Source organism: Bombus vancouverensis, chromosome 15 (assembly GCF_051014615.1).
Source record: "Bombus vancouverensis nearcticus chromosome 15, iyBomVanc1_principal, whole genome shotgun sequence".
In the NCBI taxonomy this organism is placed as follows: Eukaryota; Metazoa; Arthropoda; class Insecta; order Hymenoptera; family Apidae; genus Bombus; species Bombus vancouverensis.
Genome location: NC_134925.1, coordinates 7,148,388 through 7,173,425, shown reverse-complemented (window position 1 = coordinate 7,173,425; position 25,038 = coordinate 7,148,388). Strand labels below are relative to the sequence as shown.

General features: G+C 38.6%; 1 protein-coding gene across 2 annotated transcripts in view; it reads left to right on the top strand.

Annotated features, from left to right (window-relative positions):
* Positions 1-591: 591 nt before the first annotated feature.
* The window catches only part of LOC117157337 (fibroblast growth factor receptor homolog 1), a 112,589-nt gene continuing 88,142 nt past the window's right edge, over positions 592-25,038 (top strand). For both annotated transcript variants that reach the window (XM_033335325.2, XM_076624710.1), the window contains exon 1: positions 592-1,909. The gene's annotated coding sequence lies outside the window, so the exon portion shown is untranslated. The remainder of the gene's footprint in view (positions 1,910-25,038) is intronic.

Genomic DNA, 25,038 nt, shown 5'->3' with positions numbered 1-25,038 from the left:
ATCGAACCCTATTCCGTAAACTTAAATACTTGAAAGTCCAAGATTTCCGAGACTTTCAAAACTTTCAAGAGTTTTAGGGCGTCGAATTCTATTTCGTAAATCCAAAGTATCGAAAGTCAAACACCTCCGAGACTTCCAAGACTTTCAAGACTTTCAAGATTTCCAAGAGTCTTAAGGTATCGAAGGCTACTCCGCGAATCTAAAGTTTCGGCGCTCGAAAACTTGCAAGATTTCCATGACTTTCCAGACTTTCAGCGGTTTTGGTCTATCGAACGTCGTTCGAAGTGTTTCGAATTTTGACAGTCTCGAGAAACAGAATCTTTGGAATCGTTTGGAAACTGAGATTCAAATGCCCGTTGCCGGACGACAGTGCACATACGTGAATATGCAAGGAAGAAACGGAACGTAGGCAAAACGGACGAAGAAAGAAGGAAAAAGCATAGTGGGGCTGTGTGACGAGAGAGTTTAGCCGGTGCAGCTAGCCTCTGAATCCAGAGAGTGGGGAGAGGAACTATGAGAGCGGCCACGGGGGTTGGCGGAGGGAGAGCTCGTGGACGAGCGGTTATTTCAAGCGACGACTCTTCTGGCACTTCGCCCCGAGCTTTCCTCGAGCGCATCCTCTCGCCTCGGAACGCGTTCTCGTGTCAGTGTCGCCGCGACGCCAGCCACAGTCAAGTTACTCACTCAGTGGACAGTCGATTCTAAGTCGACAGTCGATCCCGATCATCGACATTTCCAAAGGATTACGAATATCAGGACAGTCGATTATTTCCAAGTTTCTTTCTCTTTGGTTACTGATGTTCAGTGATTAGTTGCTACGACAAGTAGTGGACAGTTGTAATTTTGAAGAATTACGATTGAAATTTACTTTGACGATTTAAGGATCTTAACGTTGCTTTGGTTTTGCTAGATTGTGGTGGACAGTTGATAGTCAGTGAACAGTCGATCGACACGACTGTAAGTTTCGTGCAGTAGTTCTGGAAAATCGTGGCAGTACGATCGTGGAAAAATCCTAGAAAATTGCGAATTTTCAGAAAATTGCGAAAATTCAGAGGAAAACCTTGGAAAATTGAAAAATAAACGAATCGTCGTCGAAAGAGTGCAAACAAACTTGTAACCTCGAAATATTCCAAGCTAGTGAAATTAACGAAGGTTCCATGGAACTTTGAAATCTTAAAAATTTTCAAAATCGCCGCCATAGAGGTTGCCAAAGGGCCTAACGAAGCGGAACCTTCGCAAGGTAAGCTACCAAACGTTCGAAACAAGAAGATTCTCCTGTCTTCGGCAAATCAGTGACGGACCAAAGTTTGAAAGGATTCGCGCGGAAAGTTGACCGGAAGTGCATCTCTCGGGGTGATCAGTGCGCATGTGAACCTAGAGAACAGGTGTTTACCAAGCGCGCTAGTGTTTTCAAACAAACGTCTGACCAAACGCACAACACACCGACGAACATCCCCTTGGCGCAACAAAAAAAGAAAAGAAAGAAACAGCACACGAACAACAACGAGAAAAAGTGTCAGATCTTTTCGTCCCCTGTTTAAATCGTGCGTACGGTTTTCGCGGATCGAAACAAGTTGGGAACAAGTTGGAAAAGCGGGGTGATCGCGGATGAAGATGGAACCGTCGTGGAAAGAAGAGGAGGAGGATTTATAACTCGACTCGCCTGAAATAACAAGAGGAATGCGCGCGCGGTGAATCAGCTTCCTCCGCGAGAGTGCGAATTTCCTGACAGCGGCCACGCGATCCAGGATCGACCGACACACTGCTGCAGGATCTCTGGATCGTGTTGGAGCGTGCGCGCGAGCGCGTGCACCTTGAGAAAAGCCAGAAACGCCAGAAGCTCGGCGAGGGGGACGAGAGAGGCGTCCGCGAATAGGGAACGGTTTTTCTTGGAAAGGAGTCGCGACTGGTGAGTAGCAGCTTTCAGATGAGACGTTCCCGACGAGACGCGGTTTCGCGGAAAAATTCCGATTCTCGCGAAAACTGCCGAGCAAATTGCGCAGCTACCGAAAATTCTGTTTGATCGTGGAGTTTTAGGGCGGTGGAGGGGAGATGTTTTGCTTGGATGCCGTGAAACGAGTCTTTGTAAGAAGATTCGTAACGTTGTTGCAGCGTTGAGACGTTGTTTATAGGTTAGGTTAGCTTGAGATTGTAATCGTGGGCGGATAGTTATCGATCAGATGGTAGGATTAGGTTGGTCGCTTTGTTTATTTGTTTCATTCGCCAGAATAGAGAAGAATTTTCGACCGATGTAGTTTCCAATTTATTCGAGTTTATATACTTGGGATTTATGGAAACGTGGTACGCGGGATGGACGATATTTGGCAGGGCGTCTGTTAAGATCGAGAGGTTCGGTTCCTGCGAAGAGGAAGGTTGACGATCGGAGCTTTCAGTCGACGATAGCTAATAATAGAACGATCTAATTACAATTTTAGAAATAGTGTACGAGCTTCTCTGACTACGAAGAGTGTCGATCTCTCATTTTTAGAAGAAGATTCAGTCGATGTCTGATAACGTCTAATTTACAAAGAAAGAAACGTTAGAAGGGAACACAGTTGCCAAGATCGATGACAAGTAGTCATCGAGAGATCGGATTACAATTGATCGGCTGTCATCGATCTTGGCAACTGTATCACTTCGTAATATTTTTAATGACTAACCGAAAATAATAAGCAGACTCAAGCTGACCAGTAATGAACTTTTGCTTTTGAAAAAGCTTAAATTCCAAGGTTTAACGATGAAAAGAAGCGAGCGTGATTGTCGAGAATGTTTGAACAGGCTGTTAAAGGAGAGAGATGGACGCGCGAAAAGTGCGTTTCCGGCGGCGAGTGCGCATTTCCGGCCAGTCAGGCAGCAATTTCTCGATCGAAATGCGCCGGTATGGGACGAAAATTCGTGCGTCACTCGGCTAACGATTTATAGATCGGATGGAATGATCCCTGACGTTGTTGATTGATCGGTTGGAACGCGTGTACGTGCAGTGTACAAACACGAATCACGTGTTTGGCTATCCGCTACTGAATTACGTGGTATTCAAACCAACAAACGTGACCTCGCAGTAGAATTCGAAATTTCTTTTCGTATAAATTAAAATTGCCTGACGTGAGCCGAAGTGTGGCTAGAAATTTTCATCTTCTTCTATATTTTCTCTTTTCATATTTTTTATTCTATATATTCTTTTAATAAACTTTACGTTTCCTTTTCGTTTATTTAATCGTCATATTATTTTTTTAAAAAATTATATACCGTGATAGATCAGTTGTAATTGTTGTATTTTTTTTTTTTGTATCTAATAGTTGGTTATTTAATGTTTGCTGATTATCAGTGACCAGATTACGGTTATCGGTGTGCGGGTACGTGTATGGTTTACGACGCAATATAATTATATTTTACGACGTCATTTTATGACATGAATGACATCCTTATTGACGATAAATCGCAAGTTTAATCGATCGATCAATTTTCTTTGTTACACTTGGATTCTTTGTTCATCTTTATTCGAGTTATGCGAATTATTCGACTTCCCGAGGTTATCGCAGAAATAGGATCGTGGTGCATTAAAGACGAATTCGAGGTTCATTGCAATTCCTCGAAGCTTTGTTCTAAGAATGAAAGTTCTGTTATAGGCGATTCGTTTTAGTATACTCGAACTGTTGATTTATTAGACGAAGCTAGGAATTCCCACTTACGACTCCGTATAATTGGTAACCTACTTTAAATAATAATAAATAGAGCAGATTGAAATAGAATTATAAACTCTTCGTATTTATAACCAACCTATAAGTCACCATTTACTTCTAATCTTTCCGTCAGTATAGTCGTGAATAATAAATTAACGTAACAGGAATATTTAAAACCTTGTTAATAAAAATAGGGACACCTTCTCAGCTGGATTTATACGCTTAAAATTCAATATTTAAAATCAGCAAAATACGTCTTTCTCCTAAATAAACGCTATAGCTTTTGCAAATTTGATTTGCAAGATTTTAAGAAAACGATCGAACTTATCGAGAGATCGGAAAGATCGATAACATTGCTAAGAAATTCTTAACAAATCCACTGTTTTATACAAAATAAGCTGCAAATAGAGGGAATCTCCTTGATGGAAGCTTCATCGATGCCAAACGACTACGAGACAGACATTTTCTCGCGCGAAACTTTATTTCCCAAGAAAGATCGACTTTTCCAAGGCAGAGATCTATCTTCACTTTCGTCTTCCGTTTTCCGCTTTCAATTTTCTCTTATTGACTGGTCCGTATACCGCACGGTATCACAGTTTATCTGAATAGAACAATCGTGTCACGGACGATTTCCGATCCATTCAAATGCCGATCAAATCGTTCCGTATGCGAAGAAAGGAGCGAATCGCGTTGTACGGACGAATGTTAAAAAAAAAAAGAAAGAAAAAGAGAGAAAAAAGGAAACGACGAAAGACAATCGAAGGAAAAAACGCGAGTACATGTGTCTGTACGCTTTATACAATGGCCTCTCATGAATATAACGCGTTTATCATTCGTCGATGTAATGCTCTATGTCTGTCGGTTGGATTCTGGTCGTCATCTATCGCGTTCGCGGATCTACGATCGATGATCCAACCAGAACGAGCACCGCCTCGACAGATCGCGCATCGTCATCGATTCGCGATTTTCTATGCAGCTTTTTAACGACCTTCTTTGTCACTCGTATGCTCTATGGTCGAACATAAATCGTCAACTCGAATGATTGATTAGATCTCTTGTTTGTTTTCTGTTTTCTTTTTCTGGATAAAATAGAGAAATGAGACTAGAATTTAATAACAACGTGACATTGCCCGAGGAATTTCTTTGAATTGGCAATGTAAGTAACTTCGAATGTTTGATGAATTTTTATATAACTTGCATGCGTGTCTGTTATTTATTGTAGCCAGGCTTAAGGCCTAGTACAGTCTTTGTTTACACAAGTACACGTTTAGTAGGATTTCGTTTGCTTCTTTTTTAGCATGTTTCCCATATCTACGTTGCAGTGTCTCCAATGTAATTTCGATAACTTATATAACAAGTCTTGCATTACTATATTACAATACATTTGTACTATCAGTTACCATATAATTTGCTATATATCGTTAAAATTAAACTATAACATGTTTAAATATCACGTTGTACTTGATGTGAAATTACATACTTAACTATGTATCTCAGTATCACAATGTGTCGTCATATGTTTGTTAAGTCTGTGATTTCTTTGGTTCTGTGAAACAGCTGATATCGCAACTGGATCTTCGTTTATTTAACAGAAAATCAGAAACATGGAAGCATATCAGACTTACAAAGATCGTAGCGTTTATTTAGAAGAAATGGCATATCTTGAATGTTTCAGGTGTTTAAATCAACGTTGATGTTTTAAGAGTTGACGTTAAGAGTTTCTAAAATTGGTGTCCCTTTAATTAATTCGATTGCTTGGCTGACTTGCTTATTAATATTCCTCGATCGACATTCTATCGTGACATTGATAGGGAAGTGATGGTGATCTGCAGCATAGTAAATCGAATTTACATGAAACAACGAGATAATATAAAAACGTAACAGTTTTTACGAAATATCATTAGCAAGAACACGCTTACGAAAGTCTATTAAATCAATGAAATGGATGCAGATTATATAGCTATTGGTGTAATATACGAAAAGGTAGCAATTAACGTGTAAACAAGTATAATTGCTCGAAGAAATTCTGCTCGAACGTGTAATTAAGCTATCTGTAATTAGAATATGTCATGCTTATGCATATATAACTGATGAATATCGCTATTATATAAATGCGTCATACGATCTCTGTTTGTACGATACAAATCGTAGGAATTTTACTTCGCTTTGATGGTACAATGCTTTGATGAAAATGATTGCTTTCTTTGTATTAAAGCGTTACACGTACCACGCTTGATACGGTTTGTGCTGAATTCTAAAAGGAAATTTCTAAAGAGAGCGTTTCATTTTTGGACGTAAATTCGCAAAGATTAACCGTAACGCGTTTATCTTCCTTTTGGATTTTTCTACTAACGTATTTATCAGTTATATATCATAAACATTAGGATCCATCACGTTGAAAGAAAAATAATTTCTTCGCTTAAAAGTGCGAATTGCAACATTCTCGACAAGACGCCTTCATATTCCAGCCAAGTCAAATTACTTCGAGTAAAAGTGATTATTCTAAAAAAATTACCATTTTTCATTCCGAATATCTTTGCACATTTGAATTTCCTATTGATGTATTTGAAGAACAAAAAAAATTACGATCTTCTTCTAAATATAACGTTTAAATAATATCGAAAAATAAATCGTGTTCCTCTAGCATATTTATGGACAATTAAAAATATACTTCTAAGAGAATATTGTTTACTAAACATATAAAAAAAGTAATTTGTCTTATAAAAATAGTATTATCTCCAACACGCTTTTATTTATGAAATAATTAATTTCCTGATAATATCGAAAAATAAATCTAACATATTTATGGACAATTAAAAATGTACTTCTAAGAGAATATTGTTTACTAAACATATAAAAAAAGTAATTTGTTTTATAAAAATAGTATTATCTCCAACACGCTTTTATTTATGAAATAATTAATTTCCTGATAATATCGAAAAATAAATCTAACATATTTATGGACAATTAAAAATATACTTCTAAGAGAATATTGTTTACTAAACATATAAAAAAAGTAATTTGTCTTATAAAAATAGTATTATCTCCAACACGCTTTTATTTATGAAATAATTAATTTCCTGATAATATCGAAAAATAAATCTAACATATTTATGGACAATTAAAAATATACTTCTAAGAGAATATTGTTTACTAAACATATAAAAAAAGTAATTTGTCTTATAAAAATAATTTTATCTCCAACACACTTTTATTTATGAAATAATTAATTTCCTGATAATATCGAAAAATAAATCTAACATATTTATGGACAATTAAAAATATACTTCTAAGAGAATATTGTTTACTAAACATATAAAAAAAGTAATTTGTCTTATAAAAATAGTATTATCTCCAACACGCTTTTATTTATGAAATAATTAATTTCCTGATAATATCGAAAAATAAATCTAACATATTTATGGACAATTAAAAATATACTTCTAAGAGAATATTGTTTACTAAATATATAAAAAAAGTAATTTGTCTTATAAAAATAGTATTATCTCCAACACGCTTTTATTTATGAAATAATTAATTTCCTGATAATATCGAAAAATAAATCGTGTTCCTCTAGCATATTTATGGACAATTAAAAATATACTTCTAAGAGAATATTGTTTACTAAATATATAAAAAAGTAATTTGTCTTATAAAAACAATATTATCTCCAACACGCTTTTATTTATGAAATAATTAATTTCCTGATAATATCGAGAAATAAATCTAACATATTTATGGACAATTAAAAATATACTTCTAAGAGAATATTGTTTACTAAACATATAAAAAAAGTAATTTGTTTTATAAAAGTAATATTACCTCTAACACGCTCTTATTTATGAAATAATTAATTTCCCGATCAACTTCCACCAATACGAATAATTAAATGAACAATAATATTCCTATAGAACCACATTGGATATTTCATACGTTTTATACAAGCTCATTCTGTGCACCTTCACATTGAAATTTCACATTGAACTTTAGATGCATAAAACTTCACAGTTCGTACGTGAAACGTTCGTCTGATTAATTTCACGCGATTAATTCGTCGCGTAATTTCATCGGCTGGAGGACGACGCGTGTGTGCGTCCGGCAAGATTTCGGTGGCCGGTCGTTTGCATGGAAAGTATACGACGAAATTACCCCAATTCTCGTCGTTTAACCGGGCTACTGCCTGCGAACTGTTGCACCAGAGTGACAAAGAAAGAGCAACGTGGCGTGGAAAGAGAGAAGAAACGGAGGGAGGATAATTTATTCCGGCTTTATTTAATCTCTTCCCTCGCGTCTCGACGACGCGACTTGCTAAGCTTCTTTTAATCCAGATTCCACATCGACAGAGAGAGAAAAAGACGGAGCAAAGGCGTGTTTGCGTTAGTCTGCGCCTGTGGAAGGCCGGTAATTTGTTTGTTCTAATCCCCGCGTTACTTTTCACGTTGCTACTGTAACTTGGAATTAAACGTAGCTGCTTGGAGAATATCGATGGAAATTCGAGTAAATTTCATGGAAATCGTTATTATTTCTTGAAATATTTCTGTATAATTAATCCTTCTTTAACTGGTCGCTTCGTTTAACGGATCGCTCGAGGCCTGTACATCGAATAAGAAATAATAATAATTATTCGCTCAACGTATTATTAGAACTTTAGCAGAGTGAAAGAGAAACGAGGGAATATTCTCGACGAGTCGTTATTGTAAATCCACTTGACGAGTTTTATTATTTTATTAGCTTGTCCGAATGGATTCTTTCGTTTTATAAGGAAATAATAGACGCACAATGTTTTCTTGTTTGATATTAGTTTATTGAATTACGCACGAACGTAATAATAGAAATACAACGAAATGGATCGTACTTAGTTCGATAAAATAATATAAAACAGAAATTGCTGTTCGTCTATCATCATCTTATGAAACGAAAGAACTTTTCGGGCGACCTAATAATTTAACTATTAAAAAATTTATAGTAGAATTTTACGAATTTCTCCTCTTTTATTTTTTTTTTTTTATTTTTTTAGAATTTCATCTACGTTAGAATTTCTATGTTGAAAATTGAAAATTTTCAGTAGCATGTAATAAGAAGTAGAAGTATGTGGTAAGAAGGAACGCGCAAGGTAGTTTAGAATCGGTGGTTAAAGCACTGTTTACTTATCGGTACTAATTTCATAACTTCCAAGACACTTTGATTAACTTAGAACGACGTGCAATTATCGATGATTTGAGGGATCGCGGCGAACTCGTACGATACAACTGGACGATACGGAAAGATGCAAACTACCTTGGAATAACAGTAATATGCAGTTCAACTGTGAAGCTCCGTTTTCGCGAATTAAAATTCCGGCGCATCCGGTGTTGAAAGGTTAATGGCAGTGACGAGGTGAAGATTCTCCGGCGAGGTAGCATCTCTTTTTACTTCCTTCCACTTCCTACCGTGTTTCTTATTTACTTTCATAAACTCGGAAACTTCATTTCATTGGTAAAAATCAACCTACTGCAAGGTAGGTATTCGCGCAAAGAAATGGCCTGTTGCGTTCAAAAACGTGGTAATTCGTTATTACAGAAGCAGAACATTGTGCTGCGTGATATCGTGGTAATACCGACGCTGGAAAATTATGATCGTGCAAGAATATAACTTTTAGAAACGTCACTGTGACGGCGCCAATAGTAATAAACGCTAAGTAGATAATATTCTAAAAATATATTATCGGAAACTCATGGAAATCGACATTGTCGCGACAATAATAATGAATATTATGTAAATAATATTTCACAGCCATAAACGCGACAGTATGTACATAGTGTGTAATATCGGCACCGATAATGCACCAATCATAATAAATATTAAATAAATAATATTGGAAAGCTGTAATCGAGAGAATAGGTACATAGTCTTTGGCATTGACGCGTCAATAATAATAAATATTAAACAAATAATATTGCTGAGCCATAATCAGGCGAAATTATTTGGACAGTGTCGCGCCAATAACAATAAATGTTAAATACGTAACGTTGCAGAGCCATAATTGCGCGAAAACTCTTCAGGATCGACTATTCGCGCGCGTATAATAATAAACGATAAATAAACAATATTGCGGAGACACGATTACGAGAATAATCGTTGTAAGTATAATGGCACAGGAATGGTCCTTAAAACCGATACTGTCGCGTCAATTATAATAAATATTAAATAAACGATATTGCAGAACGATAATCGCGCGTAAGCTCCTTAAAATCAACGTTGGCGCGCCAATAATAATGAGTATTTAAATATATAATATTGCGGGGCTTTTTAAAATCGCCACTGACGCGTTGGTAATAAAGAAGATTAAATAAATCGCGTAGCAGAGCCATAATCGCTGTCAGAGTAATCTGGAATATCGATATTAACGTGGCAAAGTTATAATCGCGTACAGATAGTCCTTAAAACCTTAAAACCAATATTGACGCGTGAATAATAAGAAAGATTAAGTAAATCGTGTAAATCGTATGGCGGAAGCGCAGTGGCGAGAAAACTTTTCAAAGTCGATATGGACGCTCGGATGATAATAATAATAATAATCAACATCGAGCGAATAATATTGCCGAGCCGTAACCGCGAAAGCTGCTTAAAATCGACGTTGACGCGCCAATCGTAACGAATGCCCTGTCAGTAACGGAATGATAAAATACAAAAGTAAAACAGTCGTTCCCTGACAACTTAATTCTACGTTACAACAGCCACGCTCTTACACTCGTCGTCGCTTACCTTACCTTTTCCGACACGTTTCACGTGCACACCTTTCGAAACGGTCGTAACAGCTAACTGGTGAAAAGCAGCCATAAACGTGGGATATGATCGGAAAGTCTTGGCGAATTCGACGCGACGACTTTACACGCCGTTTACTTCCGTTGTTTGTGCGGCGCACGAGTGAGAGCGAGAAGTACGCGAATAATAATATACAGACGAGACACGCTACGCAGCGATCACGTGGAACGTGGGTTACCAGCTTCCGGTAGCAGAAGAGACGGATTAAAGTAGAAGAGAAGAAAGCGAAGAGACGTATTGGCTTGGCAACTAAGTGATCGCGGAGTCTGCCATTAGATGGTAATGAGAAAATCCGCGATCACTTAGTTGCCAAGCCAATAGAATGCATGAAAACATAAATCATCGGCATAATTGAAGCAGGCGTTTCTTTTTTTCCTCCGTCGTTGTGTTTGCTCGCGCTAGATTAGATGCTGCGTGCAACTGGCACGGTGAGAAATACGAGCAAAAGAATGTACCAGCTTATTGGTTAACGACGATTCGCGAGCTTCGAATTAGTTTCGTTGGTGTTGGAAGCAGCGGTTGATGGATGGATAATCATCGGACGGTCGTTTGAAAGAGATTTATCGAAACGTACCGGATGTAGTTTGTTCGGCCAAGATGCACTCCGAGCATGCTATCGGCCATTTACAAGATTTATAAAATATATTTCATCGGACGAGATTCGTTAAATCGTAGTTGAAGCGACGACGAAATTGTATCGCGTGGTGATTGATCGGAAAATTTGCGAACATACGACGCAACATTAAGGCAAAATTAAAGCACATCGGACGTAATTGATGCGATGTTTGTTAAGGTTGCGGAGAATCGTTAGAGAAATACCTGAGATACGATAATAATGATAATAGAGGAAATATATGGTAAAATTAAATAGCAATTTGCCATTCCAACGTACTGGATCGTAATTTCGAGAAGCATATCGGACGTAACCGATGTAATTGTTTATTAGAGAAAATGTCAAAGTGTTGTAGTCGTGTTCGACTCACGTCGGGGTTATCAACGTAGAAGATTGTAAATGACGATTGTTGGAATAACGAAGTGACTCGTTGTCGAAACCGTCAAGCGTATTTAGAATAATTAATAAATAAATAATTACAGGCAATATCGTTAAGACGCTCGTACTAGCAAATTCGCTAAGACAGTGATCTACGAGTATCTAGCAGTTACCAACGAGCGATTATGCACTGTCTTAGCGAATTTGTTAGTACGAGCGTCTTAACGACACTACCTGTAATTATTCATTTCTTAATTATTTTAAATACACTTGACGGTTCCAACAACGAGTTACTTCGTTATTCCAACGATCATTTACAATCCTCTACGGTGTTGTTGACAATTGTTGGAAAAGTCGTACACGGATATATGACGAACGGTAAAATTAAATAGCAACGGATCGTAACGATGTTGGTTAAAGGGAATTTTAAAGCGTCGTCGATGATCATAGTTTCGATGAGACACGAGATGTTGATTGATAACTCGTAAAATATCGTTCATGCTAAAAGCGAGGTCGATCGAATCTGATTTGATGAACAAACGAACCAGATAACAGTATAGTAATCGAAGGGAAGCATCGTGGCCAAGGAGGAAGGCACGAAATCGGTGCGATTTTTATTGTCAGGAAGAGATTAACGGAACTGCGATGATGAATTAACTTTGGTACAGGTTTAAGACCAGGAACTTACATTAAAGACGCAATTTAAATACCACGCTCTTCGTTTTATTAAACGTCGCTATGCTTTTGCCTACCTAGGTCAAGAAGAAGCGTAGCTTGGCACGAAAAAAAAAAAAAGAAAAAAAAGAAAAGGGAAATTTAATAACGAAAAGCGACCGACAAGCCAACGAGCCAAGGAATAAAATGCAGGTATCATTTGCTTTAGTCGAAGGTAATTTAATTCCATAAACCTTTACGACGTTCCTTAATAAACCAATATTTAAACAACGTGTAACCCGCAATAAGAGCAACGATAAATACCATAAAATCAATCTTCCTGTTACAAGAAGCTATACGGTTAATATCGCACGATTCCGGCGGAACTGGCGATTCTCGCGTGTATCGCTGGAAAGCCATCGCGTGGTTAATATTACACGAGAGTTGTCGATTTTTTACGTTTCATTCGTACGACTCGCGAAAGAACCAGTTACGACTCGTTGCACGAATCACGCTAATTCCGAAACGTGTATCGCTTTACTTCACACTTGGCACCCTTCTTTCTCGCGGTTACAGGCGCGCTCATAAAGTACATAAACGCAGCAGCTAAGCAATCGTAACGTCCCGGCGCAACCGTTGCAGCTTCCACTTTTTGTGGGTATAAAAAATGAAGGCGATTGGTAATGCGCGGCTCGTTACAGGGGCCGCTGTTGGCGCTCGCTTCCGGCGATAAACTCCGGCCATTTGCAATTTGCCATGATTTTTCTCGATAAAGATTACACAGAGCTCGCGCCACGTCGAGGAAATTTAATGTCGATGAAGGTGCAGGCCGCGGACACCGGCGGAATAAAAGAAAAGCGACAGGGGAAAGAGCCAGTACAACGGATAATTATTGTTCTTTTAAACAGATAATAAATTACGAAGGAGAGCAGCTTCGTGTAACTCACGCCTAACTGGAACTAATTAGGAGACTCGCCCAGGAAATCGCTTCACTGTGTCCTGCGCAAGAAAGCAAGTTGAATCAGAGTCGGCGAAGCGGAGGAAGAAATGGCGAAAGGAAAAGTTGGCCGCTGGAATTCACGAAAAAAAAAAAAAAAAAAAAAAACAGAAGAAATTACAGGGACGAACTGTTCGTCCTTTTTAGGGCCTCTCTCGCTTCCTTTTTGCTAGTAGGATTAATAACGCTTAAGCGATGTAATCGGTCTATTGCCTACCATAACGATTCAGCAACGATCAAGAGTTTTTAATTTACTGTTAATCTTGTTGTAATTATTGTTAGTCGGTCTTGGGCGGGTTAATAATCGACGATTTCTCCTTGTTCGTTTTTCCTCGGTTTTTTGCAATTAATGTGAGTCGATCCTTTCGGAGGAGTTTAGCGGAGTTCCTTTGAATTTAGTGGAATTGACTGACGCGGTCATTAACTGGATCATTAGCACGAGTAACGTCTAATTAAAGGTTCTAACTACGCGCAGGGAAGTTACGACTAATTGGACGCGCTGAAAAGTGGATTTTTATCGTTTGCGACAATACGCGCCGAGAAGGGTAGAGCACAACGTACAGATAGAATGTAGGAGACACAATTTCTCCCTAGTAAGATATTCGAAAGTGAATCAAACTACTTGCGAAGAAGTGAAGAAAGGGAACTGGAAGGGAGTATAATGACAGAAATATGTCTTAGAGAACGTACAAAGTTCTAGCAACTGAAAGGAGACACCTCGTTTGGTAAAAAGCGTAGAAGACGTTCAGGGGACGAAAGAAAATTTGAGAAAAGAACTGAAAGTCCTGGGAACCAGAGTACCGTATAAATATCCTATTTCGAAAAGCAAAAACAGCGACATAAAGGAAAGGTACACGGGAGATGCAAAGCAGACAACATTTATAGGAAAAACGATTCTGAAAAAATAAAGAAGAAAGAACAATCAAACGATACTAAAACGTAGCAAAAGGTATTAGGAAAGTACCAAAAATATTAAAAACTTTGATAGGAAAAATGAGACTTTTCAACCTAACGTCTTCTGGGCCGCGTTCAATCCGCTTTCTTCTCGTTCACAAAGCCAATTTATCGGATGTAAGTATGCAACATCGTATAAATCGCGCGTCTTCGAGCCGAGGGAAAATGATGGATGGAAAGACACAGTGGAACGCATTGTGAGTTGCATTCCGTGTCTCCTTTTAATCCTGCATCTCTGCTACCAGAGCACCGCGTACAAAACGAATCTTCTCTTCTTCTTTCGTTTCTTAACAGAACCATGTTTCATTTCATGAACTCGAGCTAGAAGAAGAGTGGCAGCGTTCTAGTATACGTAGAAAAAGACGAAAATCGTACGGCTTTGTACGGCCGAGTCGTGGAGAAGGAGAGAAGAGAAAAGGGACGATGTCGGGTAAGTAAGCTGGTAAGAAACGAGCTACGATTTATTTGACAGATCGCACCGACCGCCAGCGTTACAGTGGTTTATTTTATAAGGCCAGATTGCCGGCCTCACTTCGTCGGAATAGAATAATGGACGTTTCTATCCCCCGTTTGTACGACCGACCTCCACCCCGCAGCGACCGATGCCCATCCTCCTCTTTTCATTCTTTCTGGCCTTCGCGTCTCGAAAGTCAAGTGCAGTTAAGCAGCACTTTTCGTCAGACAGCATCTGAACCCAAGAGACGACGGTGTTCAGGTTTAGGAGACGGTTCGCATGTGCCAAGGTACACGTTCTCGTTGCTCGTGAGAAAAAGTCGGCAGATGCCGTGCCGATAATCCAAAATTTCGTAAATTTCGTGCAGAAGAGAGAAGAAGAAATTTCTCGCGATACCGCAGGATTAGGAGGATTTCTGGATAAACGTGGTTCTCGTTGAGCATGTTGGACAATTATCAGGCAACAGATTGTTCAGAGGTTTCGCAACTCGAGGAATTTTCTATTCGCGATAAGCGGCGATTTTCGGGAGAATTTTGAAGAACTACAGAATCCTCTGCGCGAGTTTCGCGATAGTGGAAGATTGTCAGGAAATTTTCTGAGACGACAGAGGATTCTCTGGAGGAATTTTGCAATATCTTGAGCACTTTTCAGGTAACTTCGAGGCGCTACAGGATGTCGTAAATTTCGCGATAATCGAAAATTTCATAGACGAAGTTGGCGGCAATCGAGGGTTTCAGGTGACGAAGGATCGTTTTTATGGAAACTTTGAGAAGATAGCGACGCGATTTCGAAGGACGATCGCCAGAAATAACAGGCTACCGATCGGTAGATCGAATCTACGCTGGAAATTAATCGGCGCCGTTGGTAGCCGAGTTAATTGCCGCTCGTACCACGAGCACGCGAGTTTTTCTCATCTGCGACCGATTCTCGACATAATCTCACGCCGATCACAGGAAGAGCGGCAAAGAAACCAAGCGTCTAGACTACTCTGGACGCGATCATCGCCGATGAAAGTTCAGAGAAGGCTGACGACGTTTTTAACGAACTACTATTTGCGTATAACTTTTCCTTTTTTACTTTTATCTACATCGGCTCTTCCTTCTTTTTTCGTTTATTGCAATGTATGCGGGTCGGAGACTGTTTATTTTGTTTCGTGAAAATGGAAAATGGTAAAAAAAACTCGATGCGTATTCTGCTTGTAATTCCATCTACGAATCGACCAATATACGTCGACTTGGAAATATTTTTCTATTCTTATATCGAAATGTATGCGGGTCGAAGGATGTTCCCTTCCTTTTCCATAGATTTTCTCATGTTTGAGAATTTGCGATATCGAAGGATCGACGATGGCGAGGATAAAGGGAAACGTGAGTCACCGATTCGGTGAGACGAGCACGAGACAGGTTGTACAAAAGGAAATGAAGAGCTCGTGCGTTCGACCAGTTAATCGACCGTTATCGTACGGCTCGATGGAGTAGGTCATGGTTTACGCTTTGTCGGAGTGGCTTGTTCGGTTCACCTGTCTGGAAGAACGATCAAGGTAGCCTGATTCTTTCGTGGAATTTTTATATCATTGTTCACTTAGCTTCTAAGTAATCTTAGATTCTCGAAAGAATGAACAGTTCGCTGGTAAAATATCCAAATTCTATCAAATATATATAATCGATCATCGTAATTAGCCGTGACAAGAATCGTCAATGAAATATCTTCACTTCAAATAGTATTTTCTTCTAAACGTAGCGTAGTAATTAATTAAAATTCTTTTCAATTGCTTTGGAAAAAAGTGGAGGGAAGAGCTGTAAGGAACTGAGAATCGCTGTGTAATATCTGGCGTAATATTCCGAGGAATAAAATTCCTCGTTGTCGAAAGGAATGTTAAACCACTGTTTAATGATTCGTATCATTAAGGAGGCGACTTCGAAACAGCACGGGTACTTCTAAGATACCTCTCTATCGCATACCAAAAGCAAGAAACACCTGGTAAGAATCACCTCGTAAATCAGCTTCCTCGAACTCGTCTTAACCTCGAGAAAACGTGAAACATGAACGAGAAGACAGCGTGAAAAGATATAGCAGCCGTGCAAACGCATCTGTACACCTTCTCCCCGAGGTCTCGAACACGCGGATGTCCCTAGAAAAAAATCCTCGTCTCCGAGAAATGTGTTGAAACATGGTTGCACGCCGAGAGATTTACGCCTGCTAGCGCGAGAAACGTGAAACGAGACACTTGAAAGCGTTCCGATGGAAAAATCTGGTCAATTTCTACTTTCCTTCCTTATTTTACGAACAATTACTTTCTTAATTAAATTTCTATCTTTATCTTTCTGTTTCTATCGAGTTTCCTGACGAAAGAGATTCTTTGCCTTTATAGATCGTTGGATTATTAAATTTAATTATAAAACTAACATAATTTCTAGAGATATATTACTGTAGAAAATTTCGTAAGTTTTCGCGGAGGTCACGAGCCTTCGGAAAACCTGTCTTTTTCGTAATGGGCGTAGAAACTTGAATACGAGCAAAGTAAAAATAAAATAAAATCGATAAAACGTACAACGCAGTATCATTTAATTAATTAATTAATTACGCACGTATATGTACCTATCAACGATCCAACAAATTATTTAAATGATAATTACGAACTTCCATTGAAAACAAAAATATATCAATGAAATATAGTCAAACTTCGTAGTCCGTACTGATGATATAACATTTTCCTTAAAAATTGAAGATATACTCATCGAATATACTAAAAGATATAATAAAACAATATAATAATATCTAATACCACATAATAAAATTCCACTAGTTCTTCCTTCTTTCGCTGTTTATTATTCGTATAATCGGAGTTAATTTTTATATTACTGTATTATACTAAGCTAGAATTTGTAAATACCAATATGTTACATTACTTAAACGTTACACATATAAACCACTAAATATTTATAAATATTATCAGTTAAGGTCCTGTTAGTTTATCAACAAATAAAATATTGTTTTTGTGAATTACGAGTGGTCCCGCGAGAGCTGTTAGCTTTAAGAACATTGATACCTACTTAAGTCACATTGACACAACCATTACAGACATTGTAAAAATATTTGTAATATATTTTCTTCTGACAAATAAACGCAAAAAAGAAAGAATAAGAATCCAGAAACATACAGCGGAACTCAGTTTATACGAACCGATCGGATGACAAAGTGGTCAGTTTCTATAATAGGAAACTAGCTATTTCGTTCTGTTAATAGGAGTTCATGTTCATGTAACAGGATTCCAGGAAATGTTTGCTCCTATATACATAATAATCCTACAAACTTGAATCGACTGCAAGTCATGAGAATGCGTCCCAGAACTTGCATTTATACTGTTGCATTTTATTGTTCAACGTCCTCATAAAAAAATTGACGGTCGGAGGTATAGCGCAGATAATAAGAACTCAGCTAAAGTTCAAATAACAGAAGCTCGGCTAAGGTTCAGACAGTTGGATCTCAGTTAAAGTTCAGGTAACAGGAGCTCGGCTAAGGTTCAAGTAATAGGAGCATACTTGAAGTTCAGATAACAGGAGCTCGGCTAAGGTTCAAGTAATAGGAGCATACTTGAAGTTCAGATAACAGGAGCTCAGCTAAGGTTCAAGTAATAGGAGCTTACTTGAAGTTCAGGTAACAGAAGCTCGGTTAAAGTTCAGGTAATAAGAGCTTACTTGAAGTTTAGATAACAGAAGCTCGGTTTAAGTTCAAGTAATAGGAGCTTGCTTGAAGTTTAGATAACAGGATCACAGTTAAAGTTTAGATAATAGAAGCTCGGCTAAGGTTCAAGTAATAGGAGCATACTTGAAGTTCAGACAACAGGAGCTCGGCTAAGGTTCAAGTAATAGGAGCTTACTCAGAGTTCAGATAATAGGAGATCGGTTACAGTTCAAGTAATAGGAGCTTCCTTAAAATTCAGATAATAGAATTACAGTTAAAGTTCTGATAACAAGAGCTCAGCTGAGATTCCAATACTAGGATCACAGTTAAAGTTCAGATAACAAAAGCTCCGCTAAGGTTCAAGTAATAGGAGCTTACTTGAAGTTCAGAGAGAAGGAGCTCGGTTAAAGTTGAAGTAATAGGAGCTCCCTTAGAGTTCAGATAATAGGATTTCAGTTAAAGTTCAGATAACAGAAGTTCGGCTAAGGTTCAAGTAATAGAAAGTTGCTTGAAGTTCAGATAACAGGAGCTCGGTTATGGTTCAAGTAATAGAAGCTTACTTGAAGTTCAGATAACAGGATCTCGGTTAAAGTTCAAGTAATAGAAGCTTACTTGAAGTTCAGATAAAAGGAGCTCGGTTAAAGTTCAAGCAATAAGAGCTTACTTGAAGGTCAGGTAATAGGATCTCAGTTAAAGTTCAAGTAATAGGATATCAGCGAAAGTTCGGACAACAGGATTTCAGTCAAAGTTCAGATAATAAAAGCTTGCTTCAAGTTGAGATAACGAGAGCTCCGCTAAAGTTCGATTGACCAGGCGCTGCAAAAGTTTGGTTCGTATAAATGAAGTTCGTATAAACGGAATTCCACTGTATTCGGTAAATCGAGCATTGTGACGACATCAGTTCGAATAAACAGAACTCGGATAACCGGAGTCTCGTTGTATATCCAAATATAGTGAAATACATCGTACGAAACTGGTGATCAATTCCAGAGAAAAATCGTGTAAACAAGATTCCTCAGAAGCGACTTAACGAAGATTTAGGTTGTTAAGAACGAATCGCGTTGCTTTCTGTGTAACAGCGGGGGTACACGAGGTCGATCGTGTCCTGAGGTTAATGAAAACGCGCGACTGCCGGTTAAGACGCGTGTGGGCAGTCGCCGGTTTTTCTTCTGAGAATCCATCGTGCACACGGTGGCCGGTTAACGGGCTCGGTTATTAATAAATTTCACGCCGGCGCGCGGTTTATTCTCAACGCCACAAATCTCGCGATACGGCCAATTAAAAAGGGCCGACGCGTTAAAAACCTGCCTTAATTGATACCTAACGAGGTGCTAGAAAGACGAATCGACTCACTCGGCCCCTCGGCTCCATCGCCATTGATGTTTCCAACGTAACGTTCGGTTTTTCGATTTCTCCACTTTCTTCGTACATTAGAATAATATTACGGAATCGATTAAGATTTATCGATCAGTGACGTTGTTTAGTTAATGAGCATTTTTTAAGCAGAGTAGACTTTTTGGACGCGTGGTGCTCGACGTTTGCCCTTGTCAAGAACGAAACTAAAATTCTAAGATTGATGAATGGTTTTTCAAGTTAGCTCGAAGAAATTTTCGTAACGAGTTGTTCGCCTCGCTGCGGCAGAAAATAAGATCTTCAGGTGGGTGAGTAATGTCTTAGGCCCGGTGCATTTTTCGAATATATTCAAGCGGATTTTAGTATTCTTAGTATTCTTAGCGCGTGTTACGGTCTTCGTTAACGATATAACCGATACAATTCCTGGAATCGACCGGTGGGTTTTCGAGCGTGATATATTTTTTGAATAGATAAAACAAACTTAGCGATCGGATTTATACACTTCGTCGCGGACAGAAATAAAATCCGCCGATAAATAAACGATATTCCCAGTACTGTGCATTATTCCATCAGATTGAACGAATCACTGAAACGTGTTATTTACTTCAACGATTCGGAAAAATTCTACAGACATATACAGAGGTATCATACGGGCTAAAGAGGAATGAAATAAAAGGAAAACGATGGAAAGGACAATAAACGAAAAACCACATTCTCCCCCGGTAGAAGAACAAAAACTCTTTGCCTTAATTGCTATGCACAGCGTTCACCGGCCATCAAACGAGATTCGCATCGGCACTTGCACTGATATTCACGCTGATTTTGCTCGCGGCACAACTTTCAACGTGTCTATCTTTGGCTTATCAAACGACTAATACTACGTGTCACAATGTACGCGCAAATGACGCGGCAAAATGCACGCGATGGTTTCATGGCGAACAAAAAATATGTTTGTCAGTGTCGATCGATGCCATTAATCATCCGTGGAAAAGGAGAAAGCCTTGGAGTGGATCTACGATCGAGTGGATGCAGCTGAACGTTTTCACGCAACGAGTCTATTAATCGGCCAACAGGGAAGACGGACAGCCGTTTGTCGGGGAATTAAAACGTTTCGCGGACGTGACGGTTAAATCAGAAGTCATCTGTCTTCGCTTATAAAGTGTTTTATTGCTGTGCAGGGTCATGCTGCATAAACGAAACCTCATCGATGCGATCGCTATTGCGATCACGGTACATGACCATGCACATTTCTCTCCTCTTTGTGACCAGAGAAAATAGCCGTGAAAAATCCTTCTTTGATACCTGCTGATAGGAGGGAAAAAATTTTGACAAACGAGTAGAGCAGGAATTTTGCCATATAAATGCAACGGCAATCTTGAGAAACAAATGGACCAGAGATTTTGAGAAATAAGCGGAGCAGGAATTTTCAGCGGTAAATAGATGATGAAGATATACAAAGGAATTTTCTAAAGGTAGATTGCAATTGCAGGAGAGAACGATGCTTGTGTTTCTTTAGAGATGACGTAAAGTTGAGAATGCTATTATTGCTTGTCGTTAACAATATTTTAGTAATACGTACTTTTTATTTTAAGATTAATAAAATAGTATATTAAAAGAAAATTTGATGCTGCAAAAGTTAACGATAGACGTCAAATAATTATCTGATAATTAATTAATTTGATAATTAATAATAATATAAATACAGTATTTTCGGTGTTACATTTTCAGTTTACAGTGTTAGTAACATACTAACAGCGGCAGTTTCTTGAAAATGATATCGGTAGGGAATAAAAATTTAATAAAATTTCAACGCAAAATTTTCTATAAAAATCTCCATCTTCGAGTCTAATAAATATACCGCAAATGATCAACATGCAAATTACCAGGAATCAGTTTGGCAGTGATTCCGACTAAACACGATCGGCATTCAATTCGCTCGCGGGCAGAAATCTCGCGAGATGTTCTTGCAGCATCCGCGTCATCCACGAGCTTATCGTCGAGACGAAACGCGAGAAATTAAAGATTTTAATAAAAGATCTCCCCGCGAGATCATCGTGTAAAGTACAGCTAACTTGGTTAAACGGAGCAGGAAAATAGGCAAAAAAAGAAAGGTAAATTGGCTGCGCGATCGAAAATGCTATTTCGAAATTCGAATAGCGAATTGACGTCATCGAGCTTCGCCCGCTGCCAAAAACGAAGAACAAGCTCGAGTTCGCGGCTCTATAAGCGAGCATTTAGAGCTTCGTTTCTACTTACGTTTGCGGAAATAATGAAAGGAATTATTGAGGAAAACCGTTGCGGAAAACTGTTCGAACCTGATGGCTAAATCAACGTTCATAAATTGCGAAATTGGTTGCAACGAGTGAAAATTCCGCTCGAACATCTTTGCACGTTTGTTGGAAAATTCCAAATTTCTTTTATTTCATGCTGTTTCATCGAATTTCGAATCAAGTCTAATTTCTTCCATTTACGAATACGGATTGTGAAGATTCCAGTAATAATTATAAACAGATGATTGTTATACGAAATTAAAAAGAAATGAAATTGTCATATGAAACTAAAGAATTTGATGCTTGTCAGAGGTGTTCGATCTTACTCGATGTCTGACTAACTAAACTGTCGCCGACCGAATCTACTTCTCCGAATGTATCGGCTCGACAACTAAGCGATTGCGGATTTTGTCAATACCAGCTAATGGCAAACCCCGCAATCACTTAGTTGCCAATATATCCGTACGCTGCTGTATGAAAGAAAAAGTGGAAAAATGAAGGAGACAGGCAGCGAAGAGAATCGTTGTACGAACTTCTAAATTCTACGATTAGATGAAAAATTTATAACTTGATTAACTATGAAGAAATTCAGACGAATAGCCGCATCGTGTAACGATCGGATACAGTTAAAAAGTGGAATGATCCATTCGGTAGGAACAAATAGCGTATTAACATGATTTCGCGGAATGTTGGTACGCATGATAGAGTATCGTCACGAGTGGAAATGTATGTATCCTGGCGTGCGGCTGCACGTGCACGCGCATACGCAGCCATGCGAGCTACGGCACGAACCTTCGCGGTTTAATTTATCGGCTGAAATCTGGATTCGCTAATTATCGCGGTCGATGCGCACGGCAGCCGTGCGTGCGAGACAACACGGATCAAGGCGGACCCTAAATGATGAAGTAGAAAAAGAAACCGTAGAAAAAACGGCGGTTTTTCCATAAAACGCCATTTTTCGTAGGTAGTTAGGCACGTGGAAGTCTATGGCTGGGTTAGGCGAGTCGTTAAGGGAACAGGACCATATTGTTCGTAATATTTCGTCGTCTTCTTTTTCTGATGTTGATTTACAGGCGAACCACCGAGAAGAAGTTTGTGTGTTTTTGGTGTGCAAGTATGGCTAATTGTATAAAATTAAAAGCTTTTCAAGATTTGCCAGCCTTAATTAATTAGAAGATTGATTAACGAACGAACCTTTTTGGAGATGTTCTTTTAGGAAGATAATCTTAATATGTGGTTTTTTATGAGATCCAACAGCAACAGAGAGGAAAGTGGCTGTCGGGCCAATTTAATTGGATCAAGTAATTAGCATTTAGATAATGCTACGAAATTACGAAACTGTTAACGATCTTCTTCCGATCATCTCGTCGCTATCTCGAGACGTTACGAACAATTATATTGCAAGCGAGTACTAATTAAACAGCCGCGTTTACGACAGTTCGAATTTAAATATAAAACGTTCATCGTAATCGTAGCAGTCGTGCGGATGTTTCTCGAAGATTAAGCCGAGAATGAACAAATTTTGTCGTATCTTGTTGATCTGAGAATTTTATCATTTTATTGAGAGGCTTGGTTCGAGGATCTATGACCACTTTCGTTTCATGTTCTTCTTAATTTTCCACGAAGTATCGCGTCTCTGTATAACACACACGAACATCAAATTTTACTACGACAAGCGAAATGGTGTCTTCCTAAAGCGTACGAAGACTTTTATGGCCGACTGTATACGTTACACGCAGTTAAGCAGATAAACGAAAAATTAGCTAAAACGACAGTAGCCAGCGTAGAATCAATATACAACGCTTCGCGCCGCATTTACACGGTACAAAGGCCGCTCACTGAAAGAATCTCGTTACATTTCTCTGCCAGGTGGGCCTCGTCACGCGCTACTTTCCACACCAGCCGAAAAAAGAAAAAAAAGAGAGAGAAAAGAAAACGGCGACGCGTGCCACGAGAGAGAACGATCCCTTCTTCCCGTGTTAACCCTTCGTTGCAGCCATCCAAGAGCCATTTTATGGAGCTGCAGTGAAACAAACGAACACTCGCCACGTCGAACAAGTTCAGCGAGTTCACGATTAACTTGGAAGAATTTGTTTGGACAAGGATTATCGTTCGTGGAAGTACATCGAAAGCAGAGAGCGTATTTTCCAGGGAATCAGCGTAAACAATGTTACGAAGGTTTATTGCTTCTCGCCAATTTTTTTTCCTCTTCTTATTCGCGGAATAAAACGAAGTTCGCTTTCGCGTAATGTTACGCGTGCCTGCGATTAACACGAGTTCGACGATGAATTTTACATATTTTGCTCCGGCAGCAACGATAAATTCGACCATGCTACAGCAAGTAACAACTTGATTTTTTAGAAAATATTACAGTATATTCTTTTCCGTTATCTAATATTTGAATTAAGACCGACGCTCGTGCAAGTTCACGTGTTAACACTAGAACTACAACACCAGTCAAATTGACTGGTTTCACAATTTTATTTTAAAATTTCTACAGTATGCTATATCTTTTTCCACAGTGATGTAGTGACTTTCGCAACGATAACTAAAGGAATAATATAATGAATTTTATCTTGTTTTTTATGTATGCAAACTCGAAATAATTTTGTATCAAGGCTACTTATACCAATACCAATCAAAATGGCTGGTACTTGTCAAAGTGTAAAAGGGTTCTGCAATTTGTTTATCGAACTCCAATAACCAGTTTCCTCGTCTTGTACAACTTCCCACGCGTTTTTGACATTTTTACGATCGATCGATTACGAGGATCGATCGCTAGATCGCTAGATGCTAACACTAGAAATACCACAGCAGTGAAAATGACTGGTTCTACAATTTTATAAATTTGTCAAGCCCCGTTTAAGGATCATAGTCTCAGATGGATTAATAATACCAAAAATGTACTACGTAACGTGGAATTGCTTCCGTAAGAAATTAATAATTCAATAAATATACAAATATTCTATCATTACGTATTTTTTAAAGACCAGTCATTTTCACTGATTTTGGTAGAAATAGCTTCGTGTTAACCATCGGTAGTTCTAGTGTTAATCGAAAGGACCAGGTTTCTAGTATCGAAATTTTTCTCCAAATTGGACTACACGTGTATTTCTTGCTCTCCTTACTGCGATACAGGGCTGGTGTATTTTTAATGGCCAGCCTTCTATCGAGTACACGAGATCGGTTACACGGTA